The sequence below is a fragment of the Coffea eugenioides genome, chromosome 10, assembly GCF_003713205.1.
Source record: "Coffea eugenioides isolate CCC68of chromosome 10, Ceug_1.0, whole genome shotgun sequence".
Lineage (NCBI taxonomy): Eukaryota > Viridiplantae > Streptophyta > Magnoliopsida > Gentianales > Rubiaceae > Coffea > Coffea eugenioides.
This window is the reverse complement of record NC_040044.1, coordinates 13237531-13261058: the sequence shown is the minus strand read 5'-3', so window position 1 is coordinate 13261058 and position 23528 is coordinate 13237531. Positions and strand designations below refer to the sequence as shown.

The window sequence follows — 23528 nt, the reverse complement described above, 5'->3', positions numbered from 1 at the left end:
TCATAATCTGTAGCAGGTTTTCCTGACCATTTCTCTAATGGCGTTTTGCCGCCAATAGCAGTTGATGGTAAGTGATTAACGAGGTGATTTGCATATGCTAAAACCTCAACCCAAAATTGTCTGCCCAACCCAGCATTGGACAACATACACCGAACTTTCTCCACCAATGTCCGATTTATACGCTCTGTCACTCCATTCTGCTGTAGTGTATCTCTGACTGTGAAGTGCCGAACAAAGCCTTCATTTTCACAGACCTCCATGAACGGATCACTAGTGTATTCACCTCCGTTGTCTGTTCGAAGGCATTTGATCTTTCTTTCTGTTTGAGTTTCCACTATCTTTTTCCACTTGATGAAAATTCTCAATACTTCACTTTTCGCCTTCGTAGTATACACCTATACTCTTCGAGAGAAGTTATCGACAAAGGTAACAAAATAATTTTTGCCTCCCAGAGAAGTTGTTTTGGAAGGTCCCCACACATTAGAGTGCACATAATCTAAAATACCCTTGGTATCGTGAATTGCAATGCCAAATTTTACCCTTGTCTGCTTCCTTTTGACACAATGCTCTTAAAAATCTAACTTGCAAACATTGGCTTCTTTCAATAGTCCTTGATTCATCAGAAAATTCAAGAATTTTTCTCCGGCATGCCCTAAGCGTATATGCCATAATTTGGTTACTTTTAATTCTCGATCATCACTGGAAGCCACTGCTGTTACTCCAACAACTACATTATCTTGATAGTAATACAAGTTATTATTTTTTCGGATTCCTTTCACTAGCACCAATGCACCTGAAATGATTTTCATCACTCCATTATATGCCGATACCTTATAACCCATTGATTCTAGTACTCCCACAGAGAAGAGGTTCTTTTTCAATTCTGGCACATATCGGATATCAGTTAGAATCCTAATTGACCCATCCTGATTTCTCAACCAAATTGAACCAACCCCATTTGTTGCTAATGTGGTCTCATCTACCGTGTAGACGACTCCACCTTCTTGTTCCTTGAAATCAAAGAACCATTCCCTATTGGACGTCATATGATGACTACAACCTGAGTCCAATAGCCATGCACTAGAATGACCAGTAGGCATGACAGCTAATGAAAAGTCTGAGTCTTGATCAATGCACTCAGCTACATTTGAATCCGCAACAGCTTTTACCTTGTCAGGTCTACTCTTCCGCTTTGGGCAGTCCTTCTTCCAGTGCCCTTTCTCTCTACAAAAAGTACACTCATCTTTGCTTAGTCTAGCTCTCGACTTGGATCTACCTCTCGTCCCCTTTTTCTATTTTTGTGAGCGTCCTCTACTTACTAGAGTTTCTGCTACTCCATCTCTGCTACTTTGCTTGTCTTTTCTTCTGAGCTCGTAGCTGTACAAGGCAGAGCTAATTTCACTGAGGGACACCTCAACTTTCCCATAGAGTAGAGTTGTTTCAAGATGCTCAAACTCCACAGGAAGAGATCCCAACAACATGAGAGCCAAATCTTCATCTTCAAATGTCATATCTAAATTTATCAGATCAGTGATTAACTGATTGAAATTAGTGATGTGATCACTTAGAGTTGTGCCGGGAACATAAGTGAAGCGAAATAAACGCTTCTTTATATTGAGCCTATTCTGACAATTTTTCTTCAAGAACTTCTCCTACAATCCAGTCCACAATTTATTTGTAGAAGTTTCTTTTGAGAACACATATTTTTGTTCCCTTGAAAGACACGATCGAATTGTACCACAAGCTAAACGATTTAGCATCCTCCATTCCTTCTCTTCAATCTCTTCTGGTTTCTCTTCTTCGATGGCAATGTCTAGACCTTGATTAAAGAGCGCGTCTAAAATCTCACTTTGCCACATACCGAAATGACCGGTACCATCAAATGTCTCCACATTTAATTTTGCATTCATCATAGCATTTCTTGCCATAATAGACGATAACGAGCTTGTCGATGCTTGCATTATAGATGAAGATCTACTTTCGGCCATCTCTACAAATTATATTTAGTAGCTCCTAAATGTAGAATAACAATAGCCCAAGAAATTTTTTCTGATATGGAAGATCAGACTATACTGCAACCACAGAGCATACTAAGAAACCTTGAACTCTGATACCAATTGTTGTGGAATCTCTACCAAATTAAGGTATAACAAGTAAATTATTGTACTTAAAATTGTAAAATGGTAATTCCTAGGAAATATTTGGTAAGGCACACTGGTCTGCTTAAGTACCAATTTTTTAGACAGAATCACCTATATATGCAATTAATTGCACAATAACTCAATACAAATATACCAACAAATATAACTACTAAATAGACAATAAAATAGAACACCAGAATTTAACGAGTTTCGGTTAATTTGCCTACGTCCTCAGATACTACTGACAACTTAATATTTCACGAGAAGAAATATTACAAAGATAGAGAAGGAAGCAAGTTATGATGCTCTTGCTTGGTGTGTCTTAATTGAGAAGGTAGATAGCTTATTTATAGTTCTCAAAACCTTCTCCAATTCATAAACCCACCGATGTGGGATTGTAATTGTGCCAAATAATTCAACAATTTTGGCTATTTTAAAGTCAATAATTGAGGCTTGGCTTTGAATTCAACAGAGGAGAGGTGGCTGCAGAAGGGTGGCGCACCCGGGGGGGTTGGTGATAGACAAAGAGGGTGGCTGGGGTGGTGATGCTTTTTGTAGAGTTTATTTTTTGGTGTCTTTATTAGTTGTATTTGGATGGTTCTTGAGGTGTTTTTGGGGTGTTACTATAGATTTGTATTTGAAAATCTAGGCTCCGTTTGGATATGCTATTTTTTGGGGTATTTTACAAAAACAGCACTATTCAATTTTTGAAAAACAGTCAATGTTGTTTGGATTAGTTATTTTTCAAAAACAGAGTGTTTTTGAAAAACAAGCGTGTATGGATTCACTGTTTTTGAAAAATAACATTTAATTTTTTTTCCTCTGTGTTTGAAATACTGAATGCCATTTACACTTAAACAATTATCAATTTTTTAATACATAGATGAGACATAAGTGTACAATTTATTGGGCGTACTATCTGAACAAATAATGACAGGAGATGTTCTACTGGTGTTGATGATAGTACATCATATCGGCTATTGCTCTCCTACTTTCATTCCATTCAGCAATTCCTGCAGCCAACATATCTGGAGCTTGTGCTGCGGGCATTGGGTTGAAGGAGTTTATGTTATCTGTCAATGCTATATCTGCTTCTTCTTCAACAAAATATGCGTAATTTGGAACATGCTCGCGTATGAAGTTGTGCAAGGCACAACAAGTCAGGACAATATTATTTTGAGTAGCCATCATATACTTCGGCATGAGATCCTTAAGTATTGGAAACCGCTTCTTCAAGACGCCAAACGTGCGTTCTATAATGTTTCTTAACAGTGCATGCCATTTTTTGAAGAGTGTCCTCACTGCCCGCTCTTGCGCGGTTCCCCGTGCACCTTTAAATGGAGCCATGAGTCCTGTGATCTTCTGGTAAGCCGCGTCCACCGCGTAATACTTTCCTGGCATAATGAAATTATATTTAAAACTCATTGAAGACGCAATGAGGAAAGGAATTATGTCATAAAATATGGACTAACCTGCTGGTGGCCACGGAAATGCACAATTAGGATCTTGTATGACTTCTTGTAAGATTCTAGAATCGTGTGCGCTACCCTCCCACCCTACCCTGACATAAGTGAATCTCATGTTGTGATCACACATGGCTAGAATGTTTTGTGATAAGCTACCATGCCTGTTCCGGTAACGTTCCCTGTCTTCGGCTGTACACCAGGCCGAAACGTGTGTTCCGTCAATCGCTCCAACGCAATCCTAATAAAAAAAAAATCTTTCCATAAGTTGGTCACAGCTATTAGGCATAATGAAATTGTAATTTCACAGAGTAGCTCACAACCTTAAACCAGGGTCAGAACAAAGCACTGTTCTATATTCTTGGATGGGTTATGTGATAATCCACCGGTCGGACCAGGTCGCGTCCCAATCGAACGAGAGATCTAAGGCAGCGTCGTAGATGGCGGTCCGTTGTCTCGGGAGAACGTTGGAATCTCTCGACAAGCACCCTATGTCGCTCATTATGACTCAAACACAGCAGGCATATAGCAACGGACTCATGAATCCCCACCCGTTGTGTCAGGTGGGCCACCCAATAGCCCCTTTGAACCAACAAGTCACACAATTGGAGGAAAAAGGGAAGCTTCCATTCGAAGGTTGTCGAATATTCTGTCTTGATGGTCATTTATCAGCTCTATAACATATTGAGCACCCGACTGTGCACCATCTCGAATTGTTCGCCGCTGTCCTGAGTTGATGTACGGGTCGAATAAGGCCAATCCAGCAAGGATAAAGGCAGCGAAGGCCAACATGAGCTCCTCGTCGTCCGAATCATCAGATGAGTCCCCACCATTCACATAACCATCATACTCCATTTCGTGTAATCTGTGCAACTGCGTCGGGCGTGAATCTGAAAAAAAAAGGAGGCCGTGATATCATTCAAGACCAATCTTAATTTGCCTACATTCAGCAGGAAATATAAAACTCAACATGTACATGGACCAAAATTAGGCAAAAACCTATTACATGCGATTTTCGGTAAGACAAGAGGATAACTTCTTGAAATAAGTCGAGGCTATCCGCCAACCAATTTATAGCCAACAAGTTGAGGGATCAAGCAGAAGTTTTGCATCTTACATAAGAAAAAGAATCTTACATCTTCTTCAAGTAAGTCACGTATTCTTGAAAAGAATTGTTGAATTAAGTCATATTCTTGAAAAGAGTTGTTGAAGTAAGTCATATTCCCTACCTAAAAGTTGCTCTAAAAATGACCATCATACCTAAAAGTTGCTATTTTCCTTCCAAAAGTTACTCTTTTCTTGTCCCTTACTTCAATTACCTTACATCTTCTTCAAGTAAGTCATGAATTCTTAAAAGATTTGTTGAAGTAAGTCAATTTCTTAAAATAAGTCTTATTCTTTATTCGAAACTTTAGGCCAAGTAAGGAACGTTGTCCCTTACTTGAATTACCTCATATAATTCTTGAAATAAGTCACACAATTGAAAAGAGTTGTTAAAGTTAGACATATTCTTGAAATAAGTCCTTATTCTTTACTATAAACTGTAGGCCAAGTAAGGAACGTTGTCCGTTACATCTTCCTTACTATCCAACTCTTGAAATTTTTCTGACTAAGAAATTAGGAATCGTACGTACTGTTGAAGTAATAGTGCGCTACCTAACAGAGAAAAAACTAACTAATCTGGACTCAAGCAAAAGTAATGTTATTGAAGTAACAGATAAACTTTCTTGAAAGAAATTATTTACATATTCAAAAAGTATCATATTCTTGAACCTGTTGCTGAAGTAATACATTCTTGAAAGTAAGGTTTAGGCCAAGTAAGGAAAAAACTCGCTTACGTATTCCTGACATTCCAACAACCTGCATGGGTGAAACTATCACTCTTAATAAGTAGTCATATCAGACATAGCAATAGCCAAACCAGTACATTTCCTGAAAAAAAAATGCGGTCCAACAACAGTCATATCACCATGAACAAGTCATATCCAACCTAATAGAAACGAACGCAAACCAGTTTTAACTTAAAAAAAAAAGTCTACTATCCAACAACCAATCAAGGCAACAAAGGCATCATGAATTTAATTACTCAACATTCATCCACAACACAACAACTTAACAACTCAACAAACCAGTATTCATCCTCAAATTCAATATACAGACCACAACACTCAGAAAAGATAAAGTCCAAGTTCCGGTAGCAAATGCTACACCTAATAGATCTCAAATATAAACAAACATTAGGCAACAACTCAAGTTTCAAATAAATACTCCTGATGAACAATGAAAGCACCTAAAAGGGGGGTGGAGGAGGGGGCTCCTGAGAGTCAGGGGGGAAACAGCCTTTTAACTTCATCCAAGTGATGCGGTCGGCGTCACTTCTGGCTAAATTCCAAAAAGCCAGCTCTTGTTTATCCTTCAATATCTCAGCTGCGTTGTATTTGGCCATGTAAGGAACGTTCTCAATAAGTCGAAGTTGATCCATGGCAATTTCATAGTCGGTTTTCTTCGATGGATCGCGGCCAGAACGATTCTTGTTCGGAGAACTAACTGAGGTACTCGTGCTGGAGCTCTTCTTCCGACTAACCAGTGACTCGATACTTTCACAGACCCTGAGATATCTATCGGTCACTGAGCTAGAAGCGGTGGACATGGGACTACAGCCAGAGCCATCACCCGACTTCCGCTTTCTTTTCCCCCCCTTTTCTTTTCGCTTCTTTCGCCCCTCCTACCTCAATTTCAGCTTCCTCGTCCCTGCTGGACCTTGATCCCTTTCCCCGTGCAAGTCGGGTAGTAGTCTCCATTTCTCGCTCATCAGCTGAAGTACAGAGCTCGTTCTCGAAGCCAGAACTGAAGTCTCCCGTCGCTCCTTGGTTGACGAAGACTTCCTCAAGCAAATGATAGACGGTGCAGTCATTCCGAAATTTTCCGTATTTTGGGTTGACCTGACAAAACAAATTCAGCCGAAACAGTTTTAATGGAACATACACGTATGAAATGACAAAAACGTTTATATAAAAAAAAGGTACAAAAAATGGTTATACCTGCTCCATCGCGGCCCATTGGCTATCATCCATAAGTCATGTAAACTTTTGGCTATCCCAACCCATTCCCGTTCCACGCCTCTTAAAGGCAATGTACAGCTTGGTCTCCCCGCGCAATGCATAATACTTGCTCCTTATACTATCCTCAGTAAACGAGGTGCCGTACTGGCCGTTTAACCGGTGCTGGATTTCGGGAACTACGTAGGTAGTAATATTGTCCCTAATTTCACCATATCTATGCATCCCAACAAGGTGGTTGGCAAACTGGATTTCGTGCTGCCTTGAGTAATTACAACGCTCCTTATCTTGATGGCGTCTTTGTTTTCTCATCTTAATAAGCCATACACAAATCCAGTTGAAAAAACAGATTGTAAGCAGCTTTTTAGAAAGGAAAATAGATTGTATTGCATAAGCGGCTAAATTTTATTTAAAGCCATTAACGTTTAACTACACTTTACAGCCAAATCTGTGGATAACCCAAATCTGTCGGCCATTAAATACACTTTAAATAACCAATGCTTAACTGAAAAATACAGCAATAACCAGGTTTAAATACTAGACAATCATGTATTGTAATGAGGATCAAGCCAAATCTGTTAACAAAATCTAAAAATCTAGAACTAAAAAAGGTTAAATTGAGCACTCATCCAACATAACACTAGCAAATCAGGAACAAAACCAGTTTTGGTAGTGTGAAGTTTCGCTTTAGAGTTAAGAGTTATGACAAAAACTAGAACTAAATAACAAATGCTACCATGCATAGTGAAATCCGACAATAATATTCAAGGCAATGAACAAAAAATGTTCGAATTTGCTGTTTCGTGGGACAAGAAAGAAGGTCCAACTTTAGAAGAGTCAGCCCCCTAACATATTATGACTAAAATGGTGTTTCAGACACATAATATGGAAAAAAAACTATAGGAGGTACAATGGTACCTTGTAGTAGTTAGAAATGCACTGCCAAATATTGTTTTCCGCCCAATCAGACCTGGTTGAAAGAGATTTCTGGATCCCAATCGGCTTCAATGCTATGTCAACAACAAGGATCGTCAAATACTAGACAACCATACTATAGAATGCAATGAACAAAGGGGAAATTGGCAAATATACCTTTGGCAGCACGGCGGGTAACAGGGGGCATGAAATCCTAGCCAGCGGCAATATAGAGCGGTAAACCACCCTGTATAAGTGAATGGACAACAAGGAGAAGTTAGACTGCTCTATAAATTCAGTTGCTTTTGGGAAATCAAACTGCCCTAAAATTTGACTCTCGACATCTGATCGCGCAAGTTTGAAGTAATATAAACAGCTACATAAATATTTGGAACATGTAGCAACAGCCGTCGAATATTCTGTCCAGGTTTCAATCAAGAGAAAATATTCGTGTTAAAAAACAATTAAATCACAAACAGAAGGTACCTGATGCCAAAAACAACACCTACCAAGCATCTTTACTAAGAAGAAGAATAGGAAAGGTCTAAGCGTAAGTTGATGACTACAGCCAGTTCAGTCTAACAAAAAAAGCTGGTTTACAGGGTGATAATGAGACAGGTTACATGTTGGATTAAGAGGTACAATGCTCCCTGGCAACTTCTAAATGTTTGTAATCCTATATGACTTCGCATAAGTTTTACAATTTACTTGTAATCTAATAGATGAAAATGGACATTAGAGCATCTCATGCATCAACCAAGACTCCAACGTAAGCTTTATTCCTTTTCAGAAGAGAAAGTGAACATGTCTAGACCAAACTTAATTAAAAGTAAACACCACAAACAATTTATTGGGATTTGCTGCATGTCAAACTAGTTAGGCATTCATTGCAAGCACAACCTTCTGCAGCTAAAAATGAATACTTTGAAGTATTCATTAATAGGTTTCTATGGAAAAATTTACATGAAATTGGTACAAGGCCGAGCTAACCGCAAACACATCATATAATTTACAATTTGGACAAGACCAGGATTTCACCTTGAAAGATAATGTTTCATGTGTCCTAACTGCCTAAGGAGCAATTGTACCCTATTCTTTTTCACCGAACAAGCCAGTCAAGCATTAAGAAGGATATGCTTGTTTGAATAATTAAATCAAATGTCAAAATTCGTAAACAGTTCCTCAAAACTATACACATAGAAATGGTCCAGTAAATCACAAAGTGCAAGTTCAGGGATGATCCATTGTTATCCAGAGAGAAAAAGAGTGATATAATCTGAACAATTCTCTATTTTGGAAGGGGATAAACAAATCAAGCAGTTTCCAGGATTTGCGTGCTCGGTAATAAAGGTATGATAGATTGAGTACTGGTGGGAAGTAAATCAAATACAAAAACAATGGACCTGTTGCTGTTCCTTCCATTATTGAAATCACAGACCAATACCAAGACCAGGACAAAGTACAGGACAAGAAAACATTAAAAAGAGCTCCCATCTCTTCTGAAATCGCTCCGACACAGAAAGCATGATACAGAGCTAACAAGCTCCCCTTCCCCTTCCCCTGTTTTTCAAATTTCCTCAGACAAATGCATCAATTCGACTGACTATGAGAACTAGTAAAAAAAGCAGAGTGTAATTTACTGCGTACCATCTTAAATTAGCATCCAAGATTTCCAGGAAGGCCTGAATATAATGGATTTTACTTCAGTTATTACATACAGAAAATGATATAATCATAGGAGCGAAGGATTTGATATCCTTGTTGCTGACCTAAAGATTTCAGACACCCAACAGACCGATGTTCGTTCTGAAGCTTCCCCAAGGTCAAAACGCAACACTCCCACCCTGGTTAACCTCATATAATCAGCCCTGAAAAAGGTAAAATAAGCAGGGAAATCAACAGTAGCTTACCTTATTCGACCTGCACAGCGAAGATGCTCTACTGTCGGTTGCTTTTTGGAGCTGAAGACCCGCCGTGATTTAGTGTCTCAATCGTAGGAAAATGGTGAGAATCACGGCGTAAATGGGCTCAGATTTACGTCACTGGTTGCAGATCCGGAGCATTTTACAGATCTTGAATCCACTCTGGTTTATGTTTTTGCTGCAGCGGCTAGAATGTTTGCTTGTTTGGGAAAATAGTTTAGGGTTGAATGGGTCTCAACGATGAAGGCAGTCCGACAACAAGTCTTTTGGCCATTAAGTCAAAACGACGTAGTTTTGTTAAATTTTAACTGTAGACTTTATTGTAGTAGACTTACAATACGTGGTTGTTTTTGAAAGACAAAAACAGTTTTTGCAAAAATTGACAATCCAAACACAGAGCTAGAAGCTTTCTTTGTTTTAGAAGTTTTGAACAGTCAAAAATTCTCGAGAAAAAGTTTGAACAATCTGGAATAGGCCTTTTGGCTAAAAAGGTAGAATTTAGCTGGTGTTAAAAAAAGTGAAAACAGGCATTAATTGAATTCTAATGTTTGTTTCAGGAAACACAGTGAATGAACTTTAACTGAACTACTTGAATGAGGTTGTTAAAAACATTTTTAAATGTGTTACATTGCAACCAATATTTGTAGGAAACTGGAAAGGGAATGATCTTTAATCGAACATCATCTTTTTTTAAATGAATTTTGTTCTTATATTTGCAAAGCTGGGACAATGGTGCCTGTGTTGGGGAAATCGAGTAATTTTCCACTTAAAAAATACAACTAGTGATTAAACCGATTCAGTAATTCCCAGAAAAAATCGTCGAAACAATCTCCTTAAACAGAACTTTAATTCCAAGTAAATTCCCAGGAAAGGCTGGAGGGGTCACAAGTGGTCCCACTTAAAACCCAGTCTTCTAGACAGAATTTACGTGCACGGTGTATTGTCACAACTAAATCCGTGTATACATAAATAATACATACATACGAATAAGAAAATGCACCCAAATGAACCGTATAAAACACTACAAATAAACCCGACAAATATAGACAAATATATTGAATACTATACTATAATAGAAAAAAACTACTAAATAAGTGCGGAATAAATTAAAGAAATAAAAAAAGAAAGCACCCGAAAAATTGATAACAGAGTTCGGCAAATTTTGCCTAATTTCCGAACACCACTCAAGCAGCCTGCTCTTATAATTTAGGAGAAAAAAGAATTTCAAAAGAATTACAAAATCCTTTTTGGTGTAATTCTTTTATTTTTTGTACAATTGAATTGAGGAGAGGGAGTGATTATTTATAGCGAACAAGTACCTCTCTTCAAAGCTAAGCCACTGATGTAGGATTAAATTTTTGCCAAAATTTGTCAACAATTGTGGGATTGAATTACTGCCACAAAAGTCATTGGCATAATTTCTAGTCCCACCAAAAATACATATCTTCTCACCCAAACGGTTCTTGCGGTGCTTCCAAATTTGCGCTCTCAGATGCCAACTCAAATGTGCAGGATGTTAACCAAGTTTAGACAATGTTCAAACTTGGCTCTTGTAACCTCCTTGGTCAGCATATCTGCAGGATTCTCTGTAGTCCGAATCTTCTGGAGAAAAATCTCCTCTTCATCGTGAATTTCCTGCACAAAGTAATAGTGAACATCAATGTGTTTCGTTCTTGCATGCAGGACCTGGTTCTTTGCTAAGTGAATAGCACTCTAACTGTCACAAAACACGTCAATATGTTTTTGACCAACTCCCAAGTCTTCAAGCAATCCTTGAAGCCAAATTGCCTCCTTCACAGTTTCTGTAATCGCCATATACTCTGCCCCGTTGTAGACAAAGCCACCGTTAACTGCAAAGTAGACTTCTAACTAACTGGCGCCTTAACAAACGTGAACAAGTAGCCAGTTGTAGAACGTCGCTTATCCAAATCACTTGCATAGTCAGAATCGCAATATCCAACTACACATTGACCAAGTGATTTATCCTGCTCAAATACTATTCCAACATCTACTGTATTTTGGATATACCGTAGAATTCATTTCACAGCTTGCTAATGACCCTTGCCCGAATCATGCATAAACCTGCTGACCACACCAACTGCCTGTGAAATGTCGGGTCTCGTACACATCATTGCATACATCAAGCTATCAACTGCATTAGCATACGGGACTTTCGCCATGTATGCTCGCTCTTCATCCGTCTTTGGAGATAATAAGCTGCTAAGTTTCAAATGAAGAGCAAGCGGAGTACTTACAGGTTTTGAATCTTCATTCATACCAAAACATTGTAGTACCTTGTTCAAATATTGCTTCTGTGTCAGACAAAACTTGCCTCTCGTTCTATCCCTACTTATTTCTATGCCGAGAATCTTCTTGACTTCTCCCAAATCCTTCATCTCGAACTCTTTACTCAATTGAACCTTCATTTCGTCAATTTCAACTTGGCTCTTTGACGCTATCAGCATATCATCAACATACAAGAGTAAGTAGATGTAGGAATCATCTCGTAACTTGCGCAAATACACACAGTGATCGTATTTGCTTCTTGTGTACTTCTGGCCCATCATGAACTGATCAAATCGTTTGTACCATTACCTCGGTGATTGTTTCAATCCATACAACGATTTGCTCAGCATACAAACCCAATTATCTTTACCAGCAACTTTAAATCCATCTGGCTGAAATATATAGATTTCCTCTTTTAAGTCACCGTGAAGGAACGCGGTCTTCACATCAAATTGAGCTAGCTCCAAATTCAACTGCGCTACCAAAGCCAATAAAATTCTAATAGAGGAATGTTTAACAACTAGAAAAAGTACCTCATTATAATCAACTCCCTCCTTCTGAGCGTAGTCTTTAGCCACCAATCTTGCCTTGTAACGAACATCATTCTTGTCAGAAAATCTTTCTTTCTTTGCAAATATCCATTTGCATTCAATTATCTTCTTGCCCTTCGATAGTTGTGTCAACTTCCACGTCTTGTTCTTCTGAAGAGATTGCATCTCTTCTTCCATAGCATCTTTCCATCTATCATTTTCTGTACTTCGAACTGCTTCAGAAAAAGTGGATGGAACATCATCAACAACTGGAAGTGCATAGACCACCATGTCAACAAAACGAGCAGGTTTTTGAATTTCTGGTCTTGGCCTATTAACGGCAATTGACTCTTGCTGCTGTTGAGGTTCTTGGGTTGAAACCTCTTCCTCATCTGACTCCTCTTATGCCATGGGAGAGTCACTGATGGTGCTATTTGTTGGACTCACTATTATTTACTTAAACTTCACCTGTTTCGGCGTACACTCCACTTGTTGCGGAGTACCACTGGTTCCATCTTGTGTTACCTTATTCAACATGACAGATTCATCAAAAGTAACATCTCTGCTGATAATGGTCTTCTTTGCTTCTAGACACCACAACCGGTATCCCTTAACTCCAGCATTAAATCCCATAAAGAGAGACTTCTTTGCTCATGGATCCAACTTTGATTCATTTACATGATAAATATGCAGTAGAACAAAAAATACGCAAAGAATCATAATATGTTGCAGGTTTTTCAGACCATACCTCTAATGGAGTCTTGCCGTCTATTGTAGATGATGACAAGCGATTGACGAGATGTTGAACGTATGTCACAGTCTCAGCCCAAAACTTTCTGTCTAACTCAGCATTAGACAGCATGAATCGTACTTTCTCCACTAGTGTCTTGTTCATACGCTCTGACACCCCATTCTGCTACGGTGTTCTTCTAACTGTGAAGTGCCGAACTATGCTACACTCTTGGCATATCTTTTGGAAGGGATCACTCTTGTATTCTCCACCGTTGTCTGTTTGGAGAACCTTGATCTTTCTTCCCGTCTGGTTTTCAACCTGAGCTTTCCATTTAAGAAAAATTCCTAGCACTTCATCCTTGTTCTTCATAGTAAACACCCAAACTCTTCTGAAAAAATCATCAATAAAAGTGATAAAATAGTACCTGCCACCAAGGGATGGAGTCTTGGCAGGTCCCCACACATCTGAATATACATAATCCAAAATACCCTTGATATTATGGATACCAGTGCCAAATTTCACTCTTCTTTGTTTTCCCAGAACATAATGCTCACAAAATTTTAATTTGTAAACTTTCGTACCTTTCAATAATCCTTGTTTGACAAGATTTTGCAAGGATTTTTCACCAGCATGTCCTAATCGCATGTGCCATAACTTTGTTGCCTCCGCATCCTTCTTGTTACTGGAAGATGTTGCTGCTGCTGCTGTCCCAACAACCGTACTACCTTGGTAGTAATACAGATTATTCTTCCTCACACCTTTCAACATCACAAGTGCTCCCGAAGTTACTTTAAGAATTCCATCTCGCATCTTCACTTCCAGGCCTTTTGACTCCAAGAGTCCCAAGGAGATGAGATTACTCTTCAAATTCGGCACGTACCGAACATCTTTCAAGATTCTAGTGGATCCATTATGATTACGCAGCTTGATTGAACCTATCCCACCTGTTTTATATGGATTGTCATTTTCCATGTACACAACTCCATCATCAAGTTCTTCAAATTCAAAGAACCACTCCCGCATGGGAGACATATGGTAGGTACAAGTTGAATCCAAAATTCACTCATCTGGATGGGATGTTAAAGGTGATACAGCCAAAGAGAAATCTGATTCTGCATCACTTTTGCATTCGGCAACATTTACGTCTTGCAGAGTTTTCCCTTTCTTCTTTAACTTTGGACAGTAATTCTTCCAGTGTCCTTTTTCACGACAGAAAGAACACTCATCTTTTCGATTTGGACCTTCTTCTTCTCCCCTTTGATTGGCTTTGTTAATGACCTCTTGCCACTAACGCTTCATCTGTTGTAGCTACTTTCTTTTTCATTTTATCCTGCTTTCTCAATTCATGACTATACAAAGCAGAACATACAACATCTAAAGACATATTCTCCTTCCCATGAAGTAACGTAGTTTCCAAATGTTTAAATTCATTAGGAAGGGATGACAACAACATTAAAGCAAATCTTTATTTTCAAATTTCACATCTAAATTTAACAGGTCTGCCACTAACTGATTAAACATAGTGATGTGTTCATTCATAGTAGTACCTGGTTGGTAATCGAATCGGAACAATCTTTTCTTCATTAGGAGTTTATTCTGACCACTTTTCTTCAGAAATTTCTCCTCCAATGCCCTCCACAATTTTCATGCAGAAGTCTCGTTCTTGAAAGCATATTTTTGCTCTCTGGACAAACACGATCGAATAGTTCCGCATGCCAACCGATTTATGGTACTCCACTCCTTCTCTTCTATGTCATCTGGTTTCTTTTCTTCAATGGCAATGTCAAGACCCTGTTGGAAAAAGGAGTCTATGACTTTGCCTTGCTACATGCCGAAATAGCCAGTACCGTCAAATATTTCCATCGCCAGTTTCGAACTTGACATTGAAGTCCTCAACCATATAAACGAGGAAGCCGATGCCCCAAATATAATTTTTGACGTGGAATTGTCGGATGCCATTACAGATTCAAATGATAGTATTCAATATAACAAACTACAAACAAGCCAAAGCACGAACCTTCGGCTCTGATACCACTTGTTGGGGAAACTGGGTAATTTTTCACTCAAAAAATACAACTAGTGATTAAACCGATTCAATAATTTTCAGGAAAGATCGTCGAAACAATCTCCTTAGACAGAATTACCATTCCAAGTAAATTTCCAGGAAAGGCTGGAGGGGTCACAAGCGGCCCCACTTAAAACTCAGTCTTCTAGACAGAATTTACATGCACGGTGTATTATCACAACTAGATCCGTGTATATATAAATAATACGTACACACGAATAAGAAAATACACCCAAATGAACCGTATAAAACACTACAAATAAACCCGACAAATGTAGACAAATATATTGAATACTATACTACAATAGAAAAGAAACTACTAAATAAGTGCGGAATAAATAAAAGAGATAAGGAAAGAACGCACCCGAAAAATTGATAACGGAGTTCGGCAAATTTTACCTAATCTCTGACCACCACTCAAGCAGCCTGCTCTTATAATTTAGGAGAAGAAAGAATTTCAAAAGAATTACAAAATCCTTTTTGGTGTAATTCTTTTGTTTTTGGTACAATTGAATTGAGGAGAGGGAGTGATTATTTATAGCTAACAAGTACCTCTCTTCAAAGCTAAGCCACCGATGTGGGATTAAATTTTTGCCAAAATTTGTCATCAATTGTGGGCTTGAATTACTACCACAAAAGTCAACAGCCTGCATACTATGGTAATCCTAAACACGACACTATTAGACGTGTGGGAATATTTGTTTACATGGAGGGAACAGGATTTGAGTACGAAGAGTATAATTTATTTGATGTGAGCAGAAAAATTTTCTGGTAAATGAGTTTAAAATTTGGATGCTTAAACATGAACTGATGGTAAGACGTGAGTTATAGGATTTTGATCACATATTTGCTGATTATATTGTTGAATTCAAGCTTTTATCTCTTACAGTTGTTGGTCTCAAACTTGAGATATGGTTGGAAGAAAGTTGATAATTGCTATTGCTACATCTATTTGATCTCATTATGGTCGTCCTCTCCACTCTGTAACAGCTACAAGAACTGCTCGAGTACATGCCTGGACCAGACTTCCCAACAGGAGGAACAATAATGGGTAACATCGGGTAGGGTCTTCTTGTCTTATTTCATTGCTGTCTCACGCGTGTTCTAGCTTATCTATGTGTACTATGCAAACATTAACTTTTTTAATATTCTGAAATGAATGTATGTTTTCAAGAATTTTAGAAGCATATCGAACGGGTAGGGGACGTGTAATTGTAAGAGGAAAGACTGATGTTGAAACTCTTGATTTCAAAACCAAGAAAACAGCAATTATTATAAAAGAGGTTTTTTTTTCTTATCCTTAATAATATCTATGCACTTTTTGAATTATAATAACAATATACTTATTGTGTGTTATTTTTTTTTCCTTGCTTTGGTTAATGAAACAGATCCCGTATCAGACCAGTAAAGCTTCTTTGGTTGAGAACATTGCCCATCTTGTAGAAAATAAGGTATCATCCTTGTTTTCCTCAAAAGCAATCTGTTTGTCTTTAAAATCAGCATTTTTTTGGAACAATCATCATTCTTCCCTTAATTGTTCTGGTCCTTCCCTTGGAGTAAATGTATTTTGATGCTTATATTCCATTCTTTTTGCCCATCATCTTCTCTTTTTTATGATTTTCTGATGGTACCGTAATTTCAATCAAGATCAATGGTCTGACAGCATATCATATACTTTCTCTTTCATCTTGATTATTCCTTCTGCCATTTATTTCCACTCTTAAATATGGACATATTATTTAAGTTTTCAATCTGGAAATACCTTTACTTTCTTTGTCTAGTCTACAAGGTTTAGATAATTTCATGCGTACTATCACTGAACAATGTCCAGGGAATAGTTTGTATGTGCAATGATCTGATTGGCAAGTGAGGGAAATTGTACAGTCCAATTTACTTGTAATTTGTGAGGACGGCGGTTCCTCACTTACTCTAATATGAGATGTATCGCCTTTAGGGTTCTCTTGCTAGTCCTTTCTCGAACGGTAAAGCCTCAAATAAATACAGGGACTGCCTCTACCATATGGATATTAAAGACTTGCTATATTTCGGTGTTACAGCTCTTTCTTGGCTCAAATTCTACGATTAAGGAAAGCTGTTTCTTGCATGTCATGGAACTTAACCTTTAAACTGGTCCGCTCAAAATAGTTTTAGTCTTACATGTTGGAACTTGGAACCCACATACAGTTGGTTCTAGGTAATTTAAATGTCAGGACGTGTGCTCACTTGTATGATTTTGCTACGATTTTGTAAACTGAATGTTTGACTAGGACTCCAGAATTTTAAATTTGGTCGATATTATGCAGACTATTATTTGGGACTACTAGGAGAATAATTGTGAAGTATGTCTTGAGAAATAAAATTTCTTCTTTCCAGGAATTTTTGGAGTGACTATGTCTTTATATAGCATGATTGCTTATCAATACTAGAAGTGGTTCTTGTAAAGCCTTGGTTTAACTTTGGGCATCTATTGCTGTAATCTTGCTTTTGTAATGGTTTATGTTAGATGTCACCCTTACATTCAAGAAGCATAGAGAAGGTTCCCAACATGAGCTAAGAGCAGATGGCTGGGACTCTTGTGCTCTTGATTTATTTGTCTCTGTTGGAACTGGGGACAGAATCAGGCTTTATCCTCTTTTCTCATGTTTTCTTGTTTCAGAAATTAGAAGGTATCAGTGATATCCGTGATGAGAGTGATCGTTCTGGAATGCAGATTGTTATTGAGGTATTAATCAGTTTATCATTAATGTCTTTAGCTTTGATTTGTTGGAGCCATGCATTTTTTGTTTGATCTAATGACTATGAACCTTATGCAAAATTGAGATTAAGAAACTTTGCTCATTTCTTTTCTCCAGCTTAAGAGGGGTTCCGCACCATCTATTGTACTGAACAATCTTTATCGAATGACCGCTCTTCAATCCAGTTTCAACTGTAACATGGTGGGGTGAGTCGTTTCCAGATGATTAGTCGTTTTCTGTGATAATTTTTGCAGTTTGTGTAATACTAGCTAACTTATGATGGGCTTATTCAATAGACTGCTTACTATGAAAAGGTCTTGTTGGCTAATCTATTTTGAAAGACAGGAACACGGTAAGCCAAAAAATTAGCATGACTACATTGAAATATTAATTTAAGTTTAATTTCTGTTCTAGTGTACAAGTTGGTTCCGTCATGTTATTGGGTCTTTACCAGTAACAGGTTGGTTCCATTTTGTTATTGGTTCTTTGCTAGTAATGACAACCATCCCTTTGCAGAGTTCGTTTTTCGACCTTTGTTTCTTTCTCGACATGTATGTGTGCGCACACATGTACAAATGACAAGTGTAGTGGTTTTTATCCTTAACAACAAGTAAAACAACACTTCCAATGCTTTATAATGCATAGTAATCAATAGCTAGATTTCTCCTTCACATAAAAATGAAAGAGAAATTAGGCTTTTGTTGTGTTGCAATTGATTCATTTTGTGGGGGATCAAAACATGTCTTAGTTTCATAACCACAGGTTATTCCTCTTCTTTGTGCTATTCAAATACAATATCTGATCAATTCTTATTCATTCTTCTCGTGATTTTTGGCTCACAGTATTCTTAGTGGCCAGCCTAAAGTTATGGGATTGAAGGAATTGCTCCAGGTGATTCATTCTTATTATGGCTCTATTTTTTTGTGATACATAGGATTACTGTAGAAATATAACCCACAGGATAACAAGAAATAAATTTCACTCAATGAATTAATTGGGCAGCGAAGGATAAGGAATAAAAAAGGGATAAGCAATTGTATTGTTTCTGACGAACCGAGGCAACGAAACAGCAGCAGAACTATGAAAAGCTTTAGGAGGCAAAACCAATATTTCTTTATAAGTCTCTCGGCTACTTTACATATGACACACACATCAGACTAGTACTACACATATGTATATATAGGCACCAAGTCTCCATAATCAGAGACCACATTGGAATTGGAAATCAAGCATCCTAGTTAGACTGGAACTCAATTAGCTGGATGTAGCCCTGAACTATACTAATTCCAACCAACTCCAACTAACAAATAATAATCTTGATTTAATTCCTCCATTGCCTCCCTTAAATCAAGATCTTCAAATTTCACCATGCCGAGCATCTTCTTCAATTTCATGAACATCTCCAATTTGAGCAGCTTTGTCAAAATATCAGCTACTTGATCTTCACTTCTACAATAATCAATGACAATTTCTTGCTCTTGAACTAACTCACGAATAAAATGATACTTGATGTCAATATGCTTGCTGCGTCCATGAAAAACTGGATTTTTTGTCAACTCAATAGCAGACAAACTATCACAAAATATTTTTGGTAGGACCGTCTTGCTTGTGTTGTAAAAATCCGAGCATTCTCCGCAACCAAAGTGCTTGAGTAGCACTACTTGTGTCTGCCATGTACTCCGCTTCTGCTGTGGACAATGCAACCACCTGTTGTTTCTTTGAGGACCAAGAAAATACACCAGATCCCAAGTAAAATGCATAACCAGAAGTGCTTCTCCTTTGTATTGTGTCACCAGCCCAATCACTATCAGTGTATCCAACAAGGTTGTTATCATGTGAAGATGAATAAAATATACCGTTAGATTGCGTACCTTGAACGTATCTCAAAATTCTCTTAGCAGCCTGCAAGTGAGACTGGCGTGGAGATTCCATGAATCTACTAATCAAACCAACTCCATAGGTGATGTCAGGCCTCGTAGAAGTTAAATACCTGAGACTCCCCACCAACCTCCTAAAATAAGTAGCATCAACAAAATCACCAGTACCATCTTTGGTTAATTTCAATTTTTCTTCAATCGGCGTCATCATTGGTTTAGCCACATCCATCTTAAACTTCTTTAGAATATCATTTGCATACTTCCTTTGTGAAATAAAAATTCCATCATCCAACTGATGAACCTCAATACCAAGAACATAAGACATCAATCCCAAATCTGTCATCTCAAATTGACTAATCATGGCCTCCCTGAATTCAGAAATTAGTTTGGAATTGTTGCTTGTAAATATCAAGTCATCCACATACAAGCATACAATAAGGACATCTCCTTCAGGGTTGAATTTGATGTACAAAGTATGCTCATATGGACATCTCAGAAAACCATGCTCAACAAAATAGGTATCAATGCGAGTGTACCAAGCTCTAGGAGCTTGTTTCAAACCATATAATGCCTTTTTCAATCTATATACTTTGTCTTCTTGACCCTTTCTAATATAACCTGCAGGCTGCTCAACATATACCTCTTCTTCAAGAAAACCATTTAAAAATGCAGATTTCACATCCATTTGATGAATTTTCCAGCAATTATTTGCAGCAAGTGATACAATCATACGAATCGTATCAAGTCTGGCAACTGGTGCAAAAATTTCAAAATAATCAATACCTGCCTTCTATTTATAGCCTTTGACAATCAATCTCGCTTTAAAGCGATCCACCTCTTCTGTTGGCTTATACTTGGTCTTATATACCCATTTCACTCCAATTGGCTTCTTTTCAGGTGGAATAGTGGTCAACTCCCATGTATCATTTTTCTCAATAGCATGAATTTCTTCATCTATTGCACGAACCCAACGATCATCTTTGGCAGCTTCTTCAAATGAGACAGGCTCACAATCTGCAAAAAGAGCAAAATTCACAATCTCTTCATCAGTTAAATCGTTATCTTTACCAACAGCATAATCATCAAATCGGGCTGGCATGCGGCGTTCTCTCTGTGGTCGACTGGATGTCTCAGCCTGAATAGCGGAAGGTGAAGGATCACCATGAGGCTGCACAACTTGCTCCACTACTTACTTATTAGCACTTGGTCCCATAATGGGAGAAATAGATGGGTGCTTTGGTGATGTCTCGGGATCTTGTTTGAACCAATCCCAAGCTCCATGTTCATCAAAAGTCACATCTCTGCTAACAATCACCTTTCCTGTCTTTGGATTGAATAATTTATATCCTTTAGTCTCATGACTATAGCCAATAAAAATACACTTCTCTGCTTTGTCATCCAATTTCTTCCTCAAATGATCTGGAACATGCGCATATGCAAGACATCCAAATATCTTGAAATGAGAAATATCCGGTTTCATGCCAGTCCAAACCTCTTGTGGGGTCTTCCCAAAATTGCATCTAGTAGGACACCTGTTCAAAACATGAATAGCACAGAATACTGCTTCTGCCCAGAAGGATTTAGGAATACCTTTGGAGTGCATCATAGACCTCACCATATCCATCACAGTCCTATTCTTCCTTTCTGCCACACCATTTTGCTGAGGTGTATATCTAGCTGTCAATTGATGTTTTATACCATTTTCCACCAAATAGTCATCACAAACAAGATACTCAGTGCCTCTGTCAGTTCTCAAAGTTTTAATAAAGTAGCCACTCTGCTTCTCTACATAATATTTGAACTTTTTAAACACATCACATGCATCGGATTTATTTCTTAAAAAATACACCCATGTCTTCCTACTGAAATCATCAATGAAGGTAATAAAATACTTACTACCACCATTGGAAGGAACTTCAACTGAGCATAAATCTGAATGAATCAGTTCCAGCAGTCGATTAGCCCTCCAAGCCTTGCTTTTTGGAAAAGGATCTCTGTGCTTCTTTCCCAAAATACAAGACTCACACTTCTTATTAGGAAACTCAACAGAAGGCAACCCAATAACTAATTTCTTTCTTGCAAGAAATTTCAAACTCCCAAAATTCAAATGACCAAAACGCATATGCCATAACCAAGAATCATCACAAGTCATGGAATTAAAGCAAGGTAAATCACCACAGTTAAGAGAAAGAGGCCACAAACGACTACGGTTCATTTTTACCTTGGCAATTAATCCCAATTTTTCATCACTTATGGTGCCATCACCATATTTAAAATGCAGATCATAACCATTCTCAGACAATTGTCCCAAGCTCAACAAATTGTGATATAAACTTGGCACATAGAAAACATCAGAAATAAAATACGAAGACCCATCTTGCAAGATAATTCTGATTTTTCCTTTTCCAAGAACAGGCACTTTTTCATTGTTTCCAAATCTCACAGATGCATGAAAAGATTCATCCAGGTCAGAAAACATCTCTTTTTTACCACACATATGATTACTACAACCAGAATCAATAAGCCAATCATTCTTCATAGACTCTTCAGCTATAGAACTAGAAAACAATAAGGTCTCCTCTCTATCACTACTATTTTCAGCCACTTTAGCATGCACCTCTTTATTGGACCAACATTCATTCTGATAATGACCAATTTTACCATAATTATAACATTGGACATTAGATCTATCACGCCTTTGAAAATTATTTCTTTGACTTTCCTGTTGATTGTTTTTCTGATCCCTATTAGAATTATTTCTAGGTTGGTAAGAATAATTACCTCTTTCACGACCATGAAAGTTATCTCTGCCTTCACGACCTCTACCTCTGAAGTTCTGGCCCCTTTGATTTGTGTCCATACGATTCACCCCCTCTTTTCCTTTTGGGTGATCCACCTTGGCTTGTAACACCTCCTCTACTGTATCTGATGGCTGCTGATTCAGGGACATCTCATATGTCAGCAATTCACCTTCCAATTCAGCAAGTGACAAATTGTCAAGGTCCTTTGTGGCTTCAAGGACCGTCTTCTTGGTGTGAAATTTGGCAGTTAGAGATCTCAGAACTTTTTCAACCACTCTAACCTCTTCCAAATTCTCACCATTGGACTCCATATCATTGACAATTTCTTTAATTGTGCCAATAAAATCTTTAACTGACTCCGTAAATTTCATCTGGGCCAACTCAAATTGTCTCCTAAGTTCTTGCAATCTGATTTTTCTCACATTAGCAGCACCCCGATTTGAGTTCACCAAAATTGTCCAAGCCTCTTTTGCCGACTTTGCATGTATAAATTTTTTGGCAACATGCAACTGGACTTGAGTGTTGAGATAGTATATTGCCTTGCAATCCAACTGTCTATTTCTCTCTAATTCTTTAACTGCATCGCTTGATAATTCGATACCTTCTATCGGCTCTGTATATCTTGTTTCGACAATATTCCAAACTCCAATATTTTGAAAAAAATTCTTCATCATCGATCTCCAAGCCTCAAAATCGTTTTTACCATCGAAGATAAAAACGTGACAATTGTGCAAATAATTTGGATCCATATTTTAATTTCTCAGGATCTCAAACAAAGCTCTGATGTCACTTTGTAGAAATATAACCCACAGGATAACAAGAAATAAATTTCACTCAATGAATTAATTGGGCAGCGAAGGATAAGGAATAAAAAAAGGGATAAGCAATTGTATTGTTTCTGACGAACCGAGGCAACGAAACAGCAGCAGAACTATGAAAAGCTTTAGGAGGCAAAACCAATATTTCTTTATAAGTCTCTCGGCTACTTTACATAGGACACA

The 23528-nt window shown here is 37.9% G+C and overlaps 1 long non-coding RNA gene and 1 pseudogene across 1 annotated transcript; one reads left to right on the top strand and one right to left on the bottom strand.

Annotated features, from left to right (window-relative positions):
• LOC113750462 overlaps positions 1 to 23528 on the top strand; it is a 95318-nt pseudogene that overhangs the window by 61110 nt on the left and 10680 nt on the right.
• On the bottom strand, positions 7640 to 9575 carry LOC113749739. The gene is made up of 3 exons (XR_003464574.1): positions 9489 to 9575; positions 7756 to 7825; positions 7640 to 7673 (listed from the first exon to the last, which is right to left on the bottom strand). It is a non-coding gene; the product is annotated as an uncharacterized LOC113749739 (long non-coding RNA).